Source organism: Chiloscyllium plagiosum, chromosome 3 (assembly GCF_004010195.1).
Source record: "Chiloscyllium plagiosum isolate BGI_BamShark_2017 chromosome 3, ASM401019v2, whole genome shotgun sequence".
NCBI classification, from domain to species: Eukaryota; Metazoa; Chordata; class Chondrichthyes; order Orectolobiformes; family Hemiscylliidae; genus Chiloscyllium; species Chiloscyllium plagiosum.
In genome coordinates, this window is record NC_057712.1 from 31,888,840 (window position 1) to 31,903,544 (window position 14,705).

Below are 14,705 nucleotides of genomic sequence, written 5' to 3' on the forward strand. Positions count from 1 at the left end.
GAAAAAAAAAGATCCTGACCTCCAACCATAATATATGCTGCTGGAGTCCCGAAGATCGATTTATTTTTTGCCTTCAAGTTTTCCCCTTTTGTTATTCATGCTTCTGCCAAACTATAAAATTTATTTTGTGCTTAGCTGGCACTTGATAAAATCATCCTTTGTCATCTATTTATCAAATATTAACATTTTTTGTCAAATGCAATTACTTTTCATGAGGCAATGGAAGGTTGGGAGTGGTAATTGGGTTAATGCCTGACTTTTGTCTCTATATACCCCAATGGTGTTCCAAAATAGTATCTCAAACTTGCCTTCCCTTGATATGCTGTGGTTCCTTTCCTGTTCCCTAATTGATCAAAGTCCTCCCTCTCAATGCCCCTTCCCTATTTCTATGCTAATAGAAGACTTTGGATTCTCCTTCACTACCAGTCTCTTCTCTGACTTCTTGCCTGTCTTATTTCTTTTTCTCACTTCCCCTCTGAGCTTTCCATATTTAGCCTGATTCTCGCTCATAGCCACATAATAGTTGTCATCCACACAGTTTTTTTGCTTTATTTTATTTTTCATTCATCATCCAGGAAGCTCTTGCACTGTTTGATTACTGTCCTTCCACTGATGCCTAATTCAGAAACAGGTCCAGCAATGCTTCCTTTTCCATTGACTGGAAACATAGGATGTGGATTTTTTTTTGCCTGAACGTACTTCTGAAACTCATTTTCCTCTCTGCCCTGAAAGCTGTTACTGGAGATTCTTGTGGTGTAGTGGTAGTATCCCTACCTCTGGATCAGGAGGTCCAGGCTTAAGTCCGATCTACTTCAAAGGTGTGATTTTATAAATTCGTATAAAATAAGCCACTTCAGAGAAAAATGTCCCAGTCTGTCCAACCTCTTCTTATAACTCAAACCCTCTAGTCCTTTTAAATTTTTTCGATACCCTTTCTCATTTAACAGGTTGTTGAGGAAAATATCTTAAAACTGATATTACCCTAGTCTATGTTGGGTAAATTAAACACCCCCATTATCACTACTGTTTGCTTCCTGCACCTCCCTGTAATTTACCTGCACAGTTGTTTGATGAGATTGCTTACAGTGTGGAAACAAGCCCTTTGGCTCAACAAGTCCCGACCGACCCTCCGAAGAGCAACCCATTCCGCTACATTGACCCCTTCACCTAACACTACGGGCAATTTAGCATGGCCAATTCACCTAACCTGCACATTTTTGGACTGTGGGATGAAACCGGAGCACCTGGAGGAAACCCAAGCAGACAAGGGAAGAATGTGCAAACTCCACACAAATAGTTGCCTGAGGCTGAACCTCCCAGATGTCCACCTATTTCAAGGATTGCAATTTTCCCTCCCAAGTGATAAACAATGCCTTCCATTGCATCACTGCCACTTCCTGCACCTCTGTTCTCGAACACCACTCCCCCAACTGCAACAAGGATAGAACCATGGTCCTCACATTCCACCCCTCAAATGTCCAGATACAGCGCCTTATCCTCTATCATTTTTGCCACTTACAGTCAGGCCTCACTATCAAAAATATATTTCCCTCCCCATATCTCGTTCTGTGAGACCATTCCCTCCGCAACTCCCTCATTAGGTCCACACTCCCCACTAACCCCACCGTCTACACCTGGCACCTTGCCTTGCTGCCACATGAGGTGTAAAACCCACGCCCACACCTCCCCTCTCACCTCCATCCATGGCTATAAAGGATCATTTGAAATCCCAGCAGAAATTTTCCTGCATATCCACCCACTTCATTTACTGCATCCATTGCCCTCGATATGGTCTCCTGTACATTGGGGAGACCGAGTTCCAAATTGCAGAGCATTTCAGGAAATATCTCTGTGACACATGTACCAAACAACCCATCGCCTTGTAGCCAAAAACTTCAATACCCCCTCACACTCCCCCAGGAACATGCAAGTCCTTGGCCTCCTCTACCGCCAAATCAAAGCCACCAGCCAACTGGAGGAAGAACGCTTCATCTTCCACCTCAGGACCCTACAACCACTCGGCATCAACATTGACTTCACTAGTTTCCAAATGTCCCCTCCACCCACCTCATCCCAGATCCAACCCTCCAACTTGGCACCGCCTTCTTGACCTGCTGCCCCTGTCCATCTTCCTTCCCACCTATCCACTCCACCCTCCACACCGACCTATCACAATCATCCCACACCTGCATCGACCTATCGCCATTCCATCTACCTTCTTCCCAACCTCACCCCCTGCCCCGTACTTATCTCTCAGCCTGTCTCCGCATTCCTGATGAAGGACATATGCCCGAAACATCAACTCTGCTGCTCCTCGGATGCTGCCTGACCTGCTGTGCTTTTTTCAGCACCACACTTTTCAAGGGAGGTGATAGGGTCAGGGGATAGGGTGAGGAAGAGGGGCATTTGAGCGATGCAACTACACAGTCAGGTCAGCAACAAGGTCTGGAATTCAAAAATAGAATAGAATACAGGAGCAACCTAGTTCCAACCTATTTTTCATTCCTGTGACAGGAAATTTGCTCCATTTCACCTTAGCTTAAGCTTGAAGGTTTAGGCCTAGAGAGATTCTGCAGGGCAGGTAGACATGATTTGTTCCATTAGAACAATGTCAATCCTCTAAAAGAGCTATCAGCTTGGTTCCATTCCAATGCTATCTCCCATTGGAACTCTTTACATACTTTTTCAAATGAATTTCTCTTTTGAAAATGTTTATGCATTCTGTTTCAACCAATGTTTTCCAGTAAGTCATGTTATCTCTGTCTCTGGCTAGAAATGAACTAGAGCAGCTATTCCCAGATATTAGGAATTCTGCCATGAGTAACACGCCTCCTGACTGCTCAAAGCTTGTTCACCACATACAAGCACAGTCAGGAGAGTGATAAAACATTCTCCAATTTCCAGGATGGGTGCATTTCCAAGAACACTCAAGAAGCTTAACACCATCCAGGACAAAGCAACTCTCTCCAACACCAATGCGCAGTGACAGCAATGTATGCGACCTACAAGATGCACTGCAGAAACTTAACAAGGCTCCTTCAACAGCATCTTTCAAATCCATGAACTTTACCAACTGGAAAGATAAGGGCAGGACATGCATAGGATCACCACAATCTGCTAGATCCCCTCCAATTCACATGCCTTTCTGAGTTGGAATTAATTGATCATTCCTTCACTGTCTTTCAGTCAAACTCCTGAAATGTCTTTCTAACCAGCATTATGGGTGTGTCTCCATCACATTAAGTGCAACAGCTCACCAGCACTTTCACAAGGCCAGTTAGGAAGGGACAGCAAATGTTGGCTGAGCCAGTGATATCCCCACCTTTGTAATGAATATTCCCTCATATTGGAAAACTATAAAGGCCTAAGTAAAATGGAAGATCTGATTTTAAATGTCTGCAGCACTTGAGGGTTCATTGTCTATGAACAATGTGCTTATAACCCTTTCTTCAACTGCTGCTAGTATATATCAGAAGATCTTAGGCACATTGCTGTGCATTGAGTTAATCTAAAAACTGTTGTGGATGACATTTGTGAAATAGTGTGGTTTTATCTTGTCAAATGTCTACACGAAGTTAAAAATCACACAACACCAGGTTATAGTCCAACAGGTTTATCTGGAAGCACTAGCTTTCGGAGCACATCAGTTGGTTGTGGAGTATAACATCGTAGGACATAGAATTTATAGCAACAGTTTACTGTTTACTGATGTAAGTGAAATTATATATTGAAAAAGACCTAGATTGTTTATTAAGTCTCTCATCTTTTAGAATGGACATATTGGTTTTAGTTCTTTCATATGTATATCCTAGAACTTTCTTAAACTTACATTCTCAAGGAAACTTTAACAATAGGTGCCATGTTGGTCCAGATAATGCATGTTTGTGTGAGTATAAAGGGGTATACGTCTCTGAGAGGGTGCATGTTTGCATGTGAGTGTGGGAGTGTATGTGTGAACGTATGAGAGAGTGCTTGTGTATGAGAAAGGGTCTGCGAGAGCGTATGATTCTGTAGGAGTGTGTGTGTGTAGTGTAGTAGGGCCACCTGTAGTGTGACATGAACCCAAGGTCCTGGTTGAGGCCATCCCCATGGCTAACGAATATGGCTATCAGCCTCTGCTCTGGATTAGAGTGGTGCTGGAAAAGCACAGCAGGTCAGGCAGCATCCAAGAAGCAGGAAAATCTATGTTTCGGGCAAAAGCCCTTCATCAGGATGCTCCTTGGATGCTGCCTGACCTGCTGTGCTTTTCCAGCACCACTCTAATCCAGACTCGGGTTTCCAGCATCTGCAGTTCTCATTTTTACGCATCAGCTTCTGCTCGGCCACTTTGTATTGTTGCCTGTCCCGAAGTCTGCCTTGGAGGATGGTCACCCGAAGATCTGTGGTCGAATGGACCACTGAAGTGTTCACCAACTGGGAGGGGACACTCCTGTCTATTGATTGTTGTGTGGTGTCCATTCATCCATTGCCGTAGCCTCTGCTCGATCTCACCAATGTATCGTGCCTCAGGGCATCCTTGCCTGCAGCATATGAGATAGACAATGTTGGCTGAGTCTCATGAGTACCTGCCACGTACATGGTGGGAGGTGTCCCTACAGCCTGCAACACACTATCAGTGAGGATGAGCACCTCACCAAGACCTTCCCCGTGCCTCCACTTTTCACCTTTAAACAACCACCAAACCTCAAACAGATCATTGCTTTCAGCAAACTTTCAGGACAATGCCATTCAACCTTGTCACGGTAGACACTGCAAGAGGTGTCAGAGTGTTGACACGGATGCCACCATTACATCTGTAGCATCTGTAGTGTAGCATCCAGGATGGTTCCCCCACTCCCCTACAGCCAAGGCCAAAACAGTGATTCATAAAGTTTGAGCATTTTTCCTCTGCTTTGATATTTTCTTCCTTTATTCATATACCAAAGCAACGCTGATTCTTTTTTAAACGTATTCTCATAAAGCCCCCATTCAACCTCTGATCTGTACTTGTTCATTGTAATTATAAAGATTGAACAATTAACCTTGAGGGAGGAAGTCAAGAATATTAGGCAGAAACATTGCTTCTGATTCTAAACTCATGAGACTGGAATAGAAATGTATACTATAATGAAACTCAATTGGACTCATCACATGAACACAGTGGCTTCAAGAGCAGTTTAAAGGCTAGAAGTAGTTTAAAGGCTAGAAGCTTGACCAACAAAGTGATATAGGCCTGAAGATGATGGAGGGGGCGATCTATTGAACAGTGAATGACCACACATCATCAACCAAATGCAGTACGTATTTATATGTGTCTTCTTTGCTTTCTTATCACTATATATACTGCAATTGGAAGACAGTCCTGCCAACTTCTTCCTTATTCAGGGATTTTCTAGGAAGGTTGTAAACTGGACCAAATATCCCATCTCCTCAGATAAACACTCAATGGATATTTCATGTTGAGCACAGTGAATGAACACCTTTGCTATTTCAAGTTTGCCAGAGCATTTCACATGAAGTAGCAAATTGCTTATTCTCTCCAGTTATTATGGAAATCTCTTGAAGCGCTGGCTCATTAACACCTCAAACTGAATGACTCTTTCAAATGCTGCAGTCAGAGAATCTTTAAACCTATGAAACTTTCACATCTAGTTTGAATAAGGGTGATTGAATCCCAATCGCTCCATGTTTCTCCTGTTCCACTACAGTTTAACGGAACAACTCTGTGATGTTTCTCAGTCAAGTTTTGAAAGGCTGAAATAGTCCTTTTCCCAAATGAGCTTAATGGACAAACTGCCCGGTTTCTCAGAGCCTCAAGGAGAAAGTGAGGCCTGCAGATGCTGGAGATCAGAGTGGAAGAGTGGGTGCTGGAAAAGCACAGCCTGTCAGGCAGCATCCGAGGAGCAGGAAAATTGATGTTTCATCAGAAAGGGCTTATGCCTGAAACGTTAGTAGTCCTGCTCCTCAGATGCTGCTTGACCTGATGTACTTTTCCAGCACTACACTCTTCGACTCTGATCTTTAGCATCTGCAGTCCTCACTTTCTCCTCGTTGATTATAACCTTACTGCGAGATCTCAGAGCCTCCAGTCTGACTGGTCTGTCCAAAAGCCTGACTGGCAACTCCTTTTGGTTGTCCTTTCAATGGTTGTCTACCTAACAATTTTGCAGTAAAACAACACATTTGTGATCACTGATCAACTTGTACCTCATTTTCATGCTGCATTTCCTATAACCCTGCCTACAGATACCAGGGTAACATGAAGGGGTGATGGTGTAGGATTACTGTCTCTGCTTTGTTCTCAGAAGCTGAACATTCCTTGCGTGCAAAGCTGAGGAAAATTTGCTTGACTGTTTTATTAAGGCACCTCCTCTTAAAACATTAATTATCTATTCCCTATGGATTGATGCAAATTTATTTAATCTATCTGAACTTATCCATCGCATTCTGCTGCATTTTTTAGTAATTCCTGGCAATTCACGAGCAACACTTTACCCAGAAGAGTATCTAATTAGCCAGTTTGAGCTTGCCTTGCTGTTATGAAAATTCACATGGTAAAGAATAGTCTGTTAGGACTGCCAGCAGGTCCCTCTTGGAATATTATTTGACTAGGTTAACTTGGACTTGAATGGGTACAAGTGTTTGATTGTGGACACTGAGAGAAAAGAGGTGAAGTATAATCAGTTGTGTATTGCATTTGTTGAGGAACCGTCACTCCAGAGGTGTTGCCTGATTTCAAGAAAGGTCTTTAAAACCGTGACACTAGTCTGTGTGCAAAAATACACTGATTCACCATGGCCTCTTCAACCTCACCTTTCATTTCTTGGCAATGCCATCTCCTCTGGTATCTTTCTGACTGATCTTTGGTAGGAAGAGTTTCAAGAAATAAGACAAGTTTGAAGTTGTAGAAAATCTATGCTGTCTTGATAAAGCAATACCATCGTAGATAAATCATGGATAAATCAATTCAAGTACAAACTTGTGTTTATTACAATTTGCTAGCATTTACATGTCCTCAACCATGACTTGCTGGGTTCTGTCATGGCTGAGTGCAGAAGGTCAGATGCCAAAACTCTTTGTCTCCTGACACATAAATGCCAAGGTGGTCACCCACCCATTGGCCCTCGAGCTCTCACGGGCTTCCTGGACCTTCTTTGCTGCAAAGACAATGGAAGGAAGATGAATTACCATCTCAGGAGAAATCAAGGGTGAAGACAACATTCATTGCACAGATTGGCAATGCACCTTCCTTTGTAACTACGCATCACTAACATTCCCTACCATTACATCAATCAAATGCACCCTACAAGCCAGAAAATAGTACAGGATGTCCCCAGGTTACAAACTAGTTTTTTTCCACTGTTCGTAAGCCGAATTTGTGTGTAAGTCGGAACAGATACAGGCAAATTAGTCCACCCTTCATTAGGCCAAAACAGTGCAGGTAAAAAGTTTTAAAAATTAGAAGCTGGAGGTCAGTCGTACGTATGGGACATTCGTAAGTTCATAACCGAGGGAATCCGATACTGAATTTGTGCAAAAGTTATTCAACACATATTAACTTCTTTGACACCATTTTCTCCGACGTGTTGTTTTTCTGTCTATTGTCTCATACATTTATGAGTGAGAATGGGCATGCTGGGCTAGAGACTGTTGTTATAGGGAATTGCATAGCATTTGCCCAAAGTCAGTCTCTTGCTGACTCATTCATCTAAACTTTGCTTGTGTCCAACTTCTGGAAGTTAGAGCACCTGACTACAAGCTATGGGAAGATCTGAGACCTTTGCAAGCAAATCTTTCTTAATGAGTTTGAAAGATTAAGAAAGTAAAAAAAAGGCAGGGAATGAAATTAATTAAAGTCAATTTAAGAATAGAAAGAGCAAAACAAGTCAGATGCAAAGCTGAAAAAAGAGACTGAAGATGAAATAGAATTGAAAAGCAAGGAAAATAATTAATGTTTCATTTTCAAAAAAATCTCCAAGAATTGACTACATTCAGGAATGAGAATTTAAAGTTAACTTTTGTTTCTAGGCTGGGAATATCGACTAATATTACACTAACAGTTATCATGTTGTAAAAACTTTAATTACAGGCTTAATCACAGCCCTAACTTTTTGTTGTGAATTTTATCAGCATTTAATGTGTAAATGTTAAAATATAAATACGAATAGCAGAAAGGCTAAAAATAAGATGTGTTTTGTGCTGAAACAGAATTATGGAAACATAGAAACATAGAAGATAAGAGCAGGAGGAGGCTATTTGGCCCTTCAAGCCTGCCCCACCATTCATCATGATCATGGTTGATCGTCCAACTCAATAACCAAATCCTGCTTTCTCCACATAACCTTTGGTCTCCATTTGCCTTAAGCCACCCCTTGAATACACTCAATGTTTTGGCATCAACAACTTCCTGTGGTAATAACTTCCACAGACTCACCTTTCTTTGGGTGATGAAATGTCTCCTCATCTTCGTCCTAAATGCTCCACCTCAAATGGAAGAGAAATGTAAATTGATTTGCATGTTATAGAGATTTGTTAGTCATAGTGTATCTCTTCAACCGCTGAACGTTTTGGCCTATATTTGTATATGAATAATGATATGTGTTACTAAGATTCATTATTTTTCCAGAAAGCTTCAGTCCAATGTGAATCTTAGGGATGGTGAAAATACTGTCTTTATACAATCTTGCAAGAATGATATGAAGTTAAAGAGTGGTAATGAACTCTGTCAGACCAAATTTTATCACAGTGTATGATAGGAAATTGACATAAGTCTAGGAGGGTTATGGTGCAACATCAATGGCATGACACTGCTCTTTTGTTGTGAGGATTAAGATTTCCATAAGCACACAGAAAGGTTAGGTCATTAGGCCCTTCAAGCACCTTCCACCATTTTCGATAACTTGACTAATGTTTAGACTTAACTCCATTTTCCTGTAACATTCTTCAGTCACTTGATTCCCAAAAGCTAGTGATCAATGTCTTGAAAATAGTTCATCATTGGGATATAGAAATACAATGCTCACATTATCTTGTGTGAAATAATTTCTCACGATTGCAATACAAAATAACTTATCTCTTATTCTAAGACTGTAACGCTTGGCCCCAAATCTCTCAACAATGGGCAAACATCTTTCCACAAGCTACCCGATCAAACCTCTTGAGAAGTCCCTCTGTTTCAATGACATATTCCTTCATTCTTCTAAATCTGAGGCAACTCTACTGATCTATTTCTCCTCTCATCCCAGTCAACTTGCAATACATTCTCTTTCAGATAAGTATATTGCCTAATGCGGTCAAAACTGTGCACAGTGCTCCAAGTATATGCTCATCAAGGTCCTATATAACTGCTTATATACCTCTTGTACTCCAATTATTTTGTAATTCACGTTTTTAATGGCTTGCTCAGTCTCTATGTTAGTTTCTGGGAATTGTGTACAAGGACAGTCAGGTTTGCCCTGAATAACAATATTTCTCAATCTCTCACCATTTAAAAAAAATCCACTTTTCTATTTGCTAAATATTTTTGTATTGTCTGGAAAGAGGCAAGAACCAATTACTATGTGTTTCAGAGGGCCAAATTCATTACTGCACTGGAGAATCCTGTGATTATAACAGGAATCTAAACTAAAACAGTCTTCTTATCAAGCAACATGGGATATTATGCTATCGTAGAGTCATAGAGTCATAGAAATGTACAGCATGGAAACAGACCCTTCGGTCCAACCAGTCCATGCCGACCAGATATTCCAACCCAACCTAGTCCCGCCTGCCAGCACCCGGCCCATATCCCTCCAAACCCTTCCTATTCATATACCCATCCAAATGCCTCTTAAATGTCGCAATTGTACCAGCCTCCACCACATCCTCTGGAAGCTCATTCCATACATATACCACCCTCTGTGTGAAAAAGTTGCCCCTTAGGTCTCTTGTATATCTTTCCCCTTTCACCTTAAACCTATGCCCTCTAGTTCTGGACTCCCTGACCCCAGGGAAAAGACTTTGCCTATTTATCCTATCCATGCCCCTCATAATTTTGTAAACCTCTCTAAGGTCACCCCTCAGCCTCCGACAGTCCAGGGAAAACAGCCCCAACCTGTTCAGCCTCTCCCTATAGCTCAAATCCTCCAACCCTGGCAACAACCTTGTAAACCTTTTCTGAACATTTTCAAGTTTCACAACATCTTTCCAATAAGAAGGAGACCAGCATTGCACGCAATATTCCAACAGTGGCCTAACCAATGTCCTGTTCAGCCGCAACATGACCTCCCAACTCCTGTACTCAATACTCTGACCAATAAAGGAAAGCATACCAAATGCCTTCTTCACTATCCTATCGACCTGCAACTCCACATTCAAGGAGCTATGAACGTGCACTTCAAGGTCTCTTTGTTCAGCAACACTCCCTAGGACCTTACCATTATTTCCTCCCAAAGTGGATAATTTCAGATTGCCACACATTATATACTATTTCATGTTATTCCACTCATCCATACATCTTTGCAACCTCTTTATAACTTCAAAGCATGCTTTACCTCCTAGCTTTCAATCAGCAAACTCAAATACCTCACACTTGGCCAATTCACCATTGATATTAGTATGTGAGACACAAGTACTGATCTTTGCCATATCCCACTAGTCGCAATCTGACAATACAAAACATCCTGTCAATTACTCCTCCTTGTTCTCTGTCCATTAAGCAATACTCAACTGATGTTAATTTAATCCCCAATCTTATGAACACTAGTTTTGTGCAGACCTTCTTCTGTGGCACCTCATTAAATGCTTCTTAAGAATTCAAACACACACCAGCTTATTCTTCTTCAAAATGTCCTGTTTGCTACAACTTCAAGAAGTTCTAGCAGATATGGAAATTTCCTTTTCATAAAGCAGCATTGATTCTGCCTAAATATTTTGACCCAGACCCAGATATTCTGCTAGGTAGACAGCAGAGTAGACAGAAGTTGCTTGTAGGATAAGGAGGAAGTTCTGATACAGCTGATTTTGCAGGAATTACCCAAGAAATTGAAACTTCCAATGGGAAATTATCCGGCATTGAGAAGTTCCCAGCTCTGAGTTACAGTAAATGATTACAATGTACTTGGCTTAATAGTTATCCAGGAACATTGGAGGAATCAAAGCCTACTCTAACTCTCTGGTAGCCATTAAACTGACTCTCTTCAATCACCACTGACAATCCACATGACTATCCCCAATCCTCCTGAGACTCCTGGTCCCATGCTGGACTTGACACCTCATCCCCATCCTCAACACCTATGACAACTCCCCTGACTTCCCCACACACTGCCAAATCTATTCCAACTTCTCTCTGACAAATCCCACATGCCCCCACAACTGTCCACCACCTCATCCCTCCATTTCTGAAATCATCTCCTGCTGGACTGACCACAAATTTTCCCCTAACCTAATTCTGCACCTCCATCTGTCTCATTCTACTTTAAGCATGCATCCTGACTTGCTAGTCACTTTACCCCTTCACCTCATACTCACTTAACCCCACCCATATGCATTTGTCTTTCCTCATAGCCTTATCCACATGCCTCAATTGCCCACACACGTCTTTTAAAATCATTCAATAACATTGAATTTTAAAATAAATAAGAATAACTAATACACTGTACATTATTAAATAACAATGATATTCAATCTTTCAAAGAAAACATCATAATGTACATTTAATCAATAAAAACAAACATTATTTCTTTTTAACAGGAAACAGAAAAAGTTATGCACAGCTACTGACAGCAATTTCAGGACACTTTCAGTGTTAACAGTGTTAATCTCTGGTGTTGTCTGTTGTTCTTAAAAGTTGCTTCTCTGGTGCCATGGGGGGTGGGGGATCGGGGGTGCTGGTGGTAATGATGGGCGTGTCTTCATCACCCTGCATCAAGTTCCCAAGACAGTAGCTTCTGATGGAAGCATCTGGGTAGCTGCCTGATCTGAAAGTGTGGCAACATAAAAAAAATGGAAATGTAACGGGGTGTCATTCGACACCATTGGGTGGAACAATTCTGATGGTAAGTAGATGTTCTGAGTCATTATGATTTTCTAACTCCCCTGTTATTACATCCATAACAGTAGGTTGTAGCATTTTCCATACGCTTGATATTAGATGAACTGGCCAATGGCTCCCTGTTTTCCCTCTTCCTCCTTTTCTGAATGGCATGGTTATGTTTACTACCTTACAATCCATGGTGTCCATTCCAGAATCTAGGGAATTCTGAAAGATTAACACCAAGGCCTTGTTAACCTCTGTCAGACCCCTTTTAAACCTCCATGAGGAAAAGTCATAAGGCCCAGGAGAGTTATTGGCTTTTGGTTCCAACAATTTCTCCAGCAGCACATCTTTGCTAATGCTAGTTTCTCTGCGTTCTTCATTTTCATTGGGTGGATTAAAACTGGCCAGGCTAGGCATTGTGGTAATCCACCGGGCTCATTCTGACTGAGAGAAGAGCATCCTAAGAAGTATTTGCTATCATATGTTCTGATTGTTGCTATGCACAAAGGATTTTACAGCACGTTCAAATGCAAGAAGGAATCTGGCATCTTTCAAAAGTAATTTTAAAAGAAAATTCTTTGGATTTCTTCAACCTGGCCGAGCAAGATGTAATAAAGTGGAAAGGATTCCTTCTCCCACCATCTGAGGTGAATAAGGTTGGGTTGACGGTCAGAATCTTTTTTCCCAGAGTTGAAATGTCTAATACTAGGGGTGTTGCATTTAAAGTGAGAAGGGGAAAGTTCAAAGGAGACTTGAGGGACAAGGTTTTTTTACACAGACACTGGTAGGATTTGGAATGCACTGCCAGAGGTGGTAGTGAGGCAGTTTTAATAGAGGCTTTTAAGGGACTTTTAAATACACACATGAATAGGATAGGAATGGAGGGATACGGACCAAGGGCAGGCAGAAGGGATGAGTTTATTTTGGTGTTGTGTTCACACAACATTGTGGGCTGAAGGGTCCATTCCTGTGCTGTACTGTTCAATGTAACATCTTCATAACATTGTAAACTTCCAGCATTTCAGCACCAGAACCCTCAAAACCAATATGAAATATCCCTGACCCCAACAAACACATATGCAGGCAAAGGGAAACTATTTTTTTCTGCCCTGCATGAGTATCTCCTTTGGGTTGGTTACTGTGGAACTGCAGCTTGTTTATTTCTTGTGCTGGTCATGTCACCCATTTCCTTCTTAAAATGAATTAATGAATATTAGCAAAATGTTAATAAGCCTTTTTTTGGTAACAGCCTTATTAAAATCATTATTGTAAATGTCAGTGAATATAAAGCCTGAAGTAACTGTTACTACATTTGTAAATGTTAGTACCAATATAATGAGGGGAAGAAATAAAAATTAAGAAGTGACAAAAAAAGTTGAAGTTTTTTTTTCCTTTAGATAGTAAAATAAACAATTTATTTAACCAGGTTTTCATAGTATTTCTTATTAGTTGTGTCAGTTTAAACTGCAGAGATTTAATAACATAAATTTCCAAATGAGATGTACATTTTTCTGAAGAGGAATCATACCAGATTCTAAATGTTAATGCCGTTTCACTCACCAGAGAAGTTGCCAGACCTACTGAGTTTCTCCAGCATTCTCTATTTGTTTGTGCATTTTTCAGACAGTGCTGTGGTTTTCTGCAGTAAGCCATCATCTTGTTTAGAGAATCATACGCCGCGGTTGTCAAGTTGAACAAATTGCTTCACATCATTGTCTCATATGGAAGGAATGTTTGGTGGTGCAGCTTGGAAAGAAACAAATGGTCAACCATCTGAGATGATGGCAGAGTAAGAGGTCTAGAGAAGGTTGCTTGGTAGTTGAGTCAGTGCAAGGGTGAATGATGGCAAAAGTGTGGACTGCAGATGCTGGAGGTTAAGAGTTGAGAGTGTGGTGCTGGAAATGCACACCAGGTCAGGCAGCATCTGAGGAGCAGGAGAATCGACATTTTGGGCAAAAGCCCTTCATCAGGAATGAGGCTGTGAGTCAAAGAGGGTGGTGTGATAAATGGAGGGGATGGTGCTGGGGTGAAGGTAGCTGAGGGTGCGTAAGGTAGATGGAGTTGGGGCGTAATGGTGATAGGTCAGAGAGGAGGGTGGAGCGGATAGGTGGGAAGGAAGATGGACAGGTAGGACAGGTCATGAGGGTGGTGCCAAGTTGGAAGGTTGGAACAGGGATAAGGCAGGGGGAGGGGAAATGAGGAAACTGGTGAAATCCACATTGATGCCGTGGGGTTGGAAGGTTCCGAGGCAGAAGATGAGGCGTTCTTCCTCCAGACATCGGGTGGTTAGGGAGTGTTAAAATGGAGGCCCAAGACCTGCATGTCCCTGGCAGAGTGGGAAGGAGAGTTGAAGTGTTTGACCGTGGAGCTGTGGGGTTGGTTGGTATGGGTGTCCCGGAGATGTTCTCTGAAGCAGTCTGCAATTAGACATCCTGTCTCCCCAATGGCGAGGAGACCGCATCTGGAGCAATTGATACTGTAACTGACGTGTGGAAATGCAGATAAATCACTGATGGATGTGGAAGGCTCCTTTGGGGGGTTGGACAGAGGCGAGGGGGAAGGTGTGGATGCAGGTTTTTGCAGGTTTTGCAATTCCTGTGGTGGCAGGGGAAGGTGCTGGGAGGGGAGGGTGGATTGATGGGGGGATGGACCTGACAAGAGAGTCGCAGAGAGAATGGTCTTTATGGAATGCAGATAGGGGTGGGGAGGG